Source organism: Triticum aestivum, chromosome 2B (genome assembly GCF_018294505.1).
Source record: "Triticum aestivum cultivar Chinese Spring chromosome 2B, IWGSC CS RefSeq v2.1, whole genome shotgun sequence".
Lineage (NCBI taxonomy): Eukaryota > Viridiplantae > Streptophyta > Magnoliopsida > Poales > Poaceae > Triticum > Triticum aestivum.
The window spans coordinates 274,115,153-274,120,595 of NC_057798.1; positions in this window are offsets into that span (position 1 = coordinate 274,115,153).

Consider the following 5,443-nt stretch of genomic DNA (forward strand, 5'->3'; position numbering starts at 1 on the left):
TGGTGGACACTTGCCGCTTTTGAAGCTCTGTCAACTCCCGCACATAAAGGAGGAGCATGCCACTCCTCTCCTCCTTGAGCTCATGGAGCTCCACGTCCTTGGCCCTGAGCTCTGCATCCTTGGCCTGGGGCTCCGTGATCTAGTGCGCCGCCATGGAACCAGGTAGAAGCAATGGGGAGAGGAAGCAAAGGGGGTGAAATGGCTGAAAGGCAATGCAATCTACGGGAAGGCAGAGGGAGCCAGCCGAGGAGCGGGATGAATATTTTGGTTTTCACCATGGGAATACACCATTCGACGACTTTTCACATCAGGGAGCAGTGTGTTTTACAGGTGGAGTCATCGTGATAATAGCTGACACGCCTGCTCCCGTCAATCAAAAAATAAAAATCCTGACGCGCCTGCCGCACCCAAAGACCAGAGCAACGCCGCGGTGGATATTTAAATTTACCTGCTGGTAAGGAGATAAAAAAGGGTGAAAAAACAAATGTGTCGGCGGCCTAGCTAATCAGTCGCACTAGCCCAACTAGCTAGCCACCGTGCTTCACTAATGTACTCAGCGGGAAAGGTGGTCTTTCGTGATTTGACGACTCCTTTACTTGCTTCGGCTGTACGACTGAGGAGGACCTAGAAAACGCGCGGTAGGGCGTCCCACGTCTCGGCAAGAAAGAAAATATGCGTGCACCACCCGGGAGGTCCCTGAAACTGTGCAGTAGGGTGTGCCATGTCTCGGCTCGAAGGAAAAATGTGTGTGTAAAAATATACTGTACTAGACGTACTACCTATGGTTTGACCTCGGGACCCATCCAGTCGGTCGAAAACACCCTAGTAGCCACACAACTTCATCATGCTAACGTAGCACGGAGGATAGGTGTGGTTAGCTCCGTCTTGACCAGCCACAACGTCTCTTGTTCTAGGCGATTCCTCTATGTTCAAAGCTTTTTTAGTTATAATGACACCACGGCAAGCTCGCGCCGCTCTTTGTGTGTGCCCATGCATCTAAAGGAGACGACGGAGAGGAGAGAGAGATCGCATACATGGGACCCACCAGTAAGTGAGTCAACGGTCAATCACTTGTTGACGAGCCTCTCCCTCTACTCTACTCATCGTAATACTGCATAAAATCAAGTTATTATGGGACAAAGCCAACAACCGTTGTTGTTTCAGGCTATCAACTTACGCTTTGTAGTCCAGGTTGCCAGTTCGAATCTTGTCTTCCAGATTTGTTAGTTTTAGGTCCAAATTTGATCAATGACAAGTGGGACCCCCACGTGTTGTTCCGATATTTCAGTGTAGGATGGTTTTTTTGCACAAAAACTTTGCGCGGTTAGACAAGTACGGCACGAGTTACACTTATTTTGCAAGTTTAGGAGCAAAAATGACAGCGACATAGAATATCACATCCACCCCGCAGCTTAGATGCTATGGTGATAAGAGTTTTTACATCGCTCCAACTAAGATCCAATGGCTTTGGAGTAGTCTTTGTAATTATGCACAATTTCCAAACTCTCCAAGGTTTTTTTGCAAATAAAACATGCAAGCCTCGTGTGTGCCGCTGCATCTTGGATCCAACGGCTCCCAGTTTCTCATGTTAGGTGCTCCACGTAGCTTAATTAGCTGCTACGGTGATACGAGCATCTAGGTTGTATGATCTGTGATCAGATGCCGCATGCGTAGTACTTGTACTTTCTGCGCAATTCCCAAACTCACTCAGGCGTATATTGCAAAAACATTCAAACCTCCTACTATGAGCCGTTAGATCTCTGGGAACTCGTATCACCATAGAATCTACGGTGCGAGAGCACCTCATATTCTCTCGTGCGAGAAAACATCAGGTGTTCTCGCAGCATGGATGCTACAGTGATACAAGCTTCGAGGTCGTTCGATCTGAGATCCAATGGCATCTGAGCAGTCTTTGTGCTTGTAAGAAGTGGCCGAACTCTTTGGGGGCTTTTATGCAAAAAAAAACATTCGAATCACCAAGGAGTTGTTGGATCATAGATCGAACGGCTCCGAAGAGCTTGTATCACCAAAGCATCTAGGGTGTGGTGGCACATGATATTCTTACATACAGGAAAATATGAGGTCCTCCTTCATGTTAGATGCTATGGTGATACAAGCTTCGAGGTCGTTGGATATGGGGTCCAAGGGCATCTGAGTAGTTTTTGTACAAATTGTGTGCAATTCTCAAACTCATTAAGGTTTCCTGTAAACATATTAAGACATCATGTGAGCTGCTATATCTCAGATCTACAAGCTCCAAGCAACTCGTATTAGCATATAGCATCTAAGGTGTGGAGGCACATGATATTCTCCCAGGGAGGGGGGATGCACAACCAATCGGTGTTTGGGAGGGTGTGAACAAATATAATGTTCGAGAAATATAATCTAAACAGTCCTAAATAGAGCTTCAAAATTTTATCTAAGGTCGAGGGATTAACCCCCGACAATCTACATAGCTTCGCCTAAACACAACATTTGCATGCATGTAGTACTAGACTTATTCATGTTTCAGTTTCCTATTCATTTTAAATATTGAATTGAAGACCATGAATGGCTTACATTTTACTCCCTTCGTTCCTAAATATTAGTCTTTTTAGAGATTTGAAATGGACTGCCACATACGGATGTATATAGACATATTTTAGAGTGTAGATTCACACATTTTGCTCCATATGTAGTCACTTGTTGAAATATCTAAAAGACAAATATTTAGGAATAGAGGTAGTATTTTTGAATTCATGTCATACATGCATGGTTTGGAAAAATAGATGCACTTTACTTACTGGATTGTTGTTGTATTCGTGTGTGTATGTGTGTGTGTGTGTGTCGTCATATGCATACAAAGTTTTCTCACCACCATACCGTTCATCTTTTAAATTTTAATTTGTAATGAAAAACTTACTAGGAATACCATGAAATGTGAAATCCACGTTGAGATCACTATATCACAAACTCACTTTAATTCAAGAACTCGTCATAAATCAATTACCACGTTGAGAGTACTATTTGCAAGGAAAATACGGGCATTGTAATACATATAGATTCGTTCGCAATTTAAAAGATTCCTTTCGTATTCTTGAATGGTAGGAGTAGCACCCAACGGCGTACCAGCCAGACCCGGGCTCATGTTGATCCTTAAAAAACAATACCCAGGCTCGTGTCCTTCTGGTGGCGTGCGTGGTACGCACATTAGCCAACCCCAACCAGTCGAGCCTCCGCGTTTCGAATCGAAATATCTGGCAGCCAGAATTCCAGCCCTAGGAAATTCCCCTCATGTCCCCAGTCCATAATGACTACCGATGAACAATGGAGGGATGCTTTAGTAACTATACAATCTTACCTACCGTGCCGAGTATGTTTTAATTCCCTCGGTCGCCGGTACCCACGGTCAGCCGTCAACTCCATTGCCTAGTAGTACTAAGGAGTACTACACCAGGATGAGCATAGAACTGAGCCCCATTTGTTCGTGCCTAGTACTTGAGTTAATATATCAGGCAATCCACTGGTACAGAGGGATTATCTGTTACTCTGCATATAACTTGTCTAAAATCTAACTAAGCAAAATGTTTGACCAAATCCTTTCTTAAGAAATATTAACATCTACAACTCTAAAGATGTATCGCTTGAAAATTTATTGCACGATGCAGGTTATGATATTGTTTCCAATCCTGGATGTTAAATTTTAGAAAATCCAAAAGTGACTGGAAATTCATGAAACTGAGCATGGTCTCGTGATATGGCACAAATATGTTGTCGCATTTTTTTGGGTTTAATTTGAGACAAGATGCTTATGAGAAGTCGCACAAATGAAGAGCAAAGGTATTTTGGAACAAAATACCTGTAATGTTAAGGCGAATGCTTTCACTATTCAAACCATGGGCGTTTACGTGCCGCCACGAGTCCCGCTACTCATCGGCAGGTGCCGTCCGAGCAAGCATGTGAGTCATCGGGAGGCGTGCGAGTAGACCGCTGCGCTGGCTGACCGGGAGGCGTGCGAGTAGGCCGCTGCACAGGCTCATCGGGAGGCGAGCCCTTTGACCAGGCTCCACCGCCCACCTTCGTCTCAACTGCCCCCACTTTTAGTGGCGCCGGCGCCACAGTTTAAAATCACCCCCGCACTACCCGGTATGGCTACAATCTTCTCTCTTCCTCTCCGATTCTCCTGTTGTCTACCTCCAACCAGCCTGACCTAACCGTACGCCATGCCGCATCACGATGGTCTGCCCTTAGTCTTCCAGTTTCCTGAGGAAGACACCCCGCTTTGGGACGAGCTTGAATTGGCCTTGCGGGAAGACATCGCGCCTGTCCCCGCTCCTGTTGCCCCGACTGCGGCAGCACCCATCCTCGTGGCATTGATGGGCTGGGAGCCGCACATGGTCGCGGAGCTTGATGCCACGGGGTTCCACAAGGTCTCCGCCGACTTTCACGCGCCCGTGCACCTGCCAGCGCATGCGCATACGCATGCACATACGCATGCACTGACGCGCATGCCCGTGCCAGTGCCCATGCACACGAATGTCTCTGCCATGCCGTTGCCAGCGCCTATCCCTGCGAAGGTGCCAGTGCCCCCATCAATGGCATCGATGGCCGCCGTCGATAGCTTCCTTGCACCAACGCCTGTCGCCTCCCCCCGCCAGTTGACTCGCTCCTAGAGATCTAAGTCCAGAACATTCTGGCCTTCCTTGAAGCTAGGGCCAATGTCCAGGAGTACGCCAACAACGGTTGAAGATGCTGCCGTCGCCGTCGCCATCGGTCAGTGGCCCGATGACACAGTGAGCACGACAGGGGAGCCGCTTCCCACCACAAGACGCCCCCGCTACCACCGCGTAATCTAAATTTGCCATGAAAAATGTTCGGATTGCCATGCTTAAAATTCAACCATTTATCATTTCCGTTTATTAGATCTATCGTCGTATGAATGTAAAGTCGGAGTCAGACTGAATGAAATCTATGGTTTGATCGATTGAATGTTCTGCTAGAGCCGTATCAAGTTAAGTATAAAACGTCATCAAGCCACATGTATTCCTTCTAATAGCAAGCATTTCATATTAAATACCACATCAATTCCAAATATTTTCTTAGGGAAGTCAATTCCAAATTAACGTGCATTGCACATACATATTGAATTGTACTACTAGTACGTGAAACTGGTGCCGTAACTTGTGAACGCATCCAGATATGGTGAACGGCAGCATCGCCTGGGATTTCTTCGTGTTTGCCCATGCGTCTAAACGTAGAATGGGAGGAGAGAGAGAGAGAGAGAGAGCAGACATGGAACCCACCAGTAAGTGAAGGAGAATAGTATGTGCTAACGAGCCGGTCCCACTAATGTACTAAAAATAATATTACAACAGGTTATCCATTAAATAGGTTGTGGTAATATAACAACATTATATCAACAGAGGGGGGGTACAACAAACATTGTTGTACTATGTTACCTATT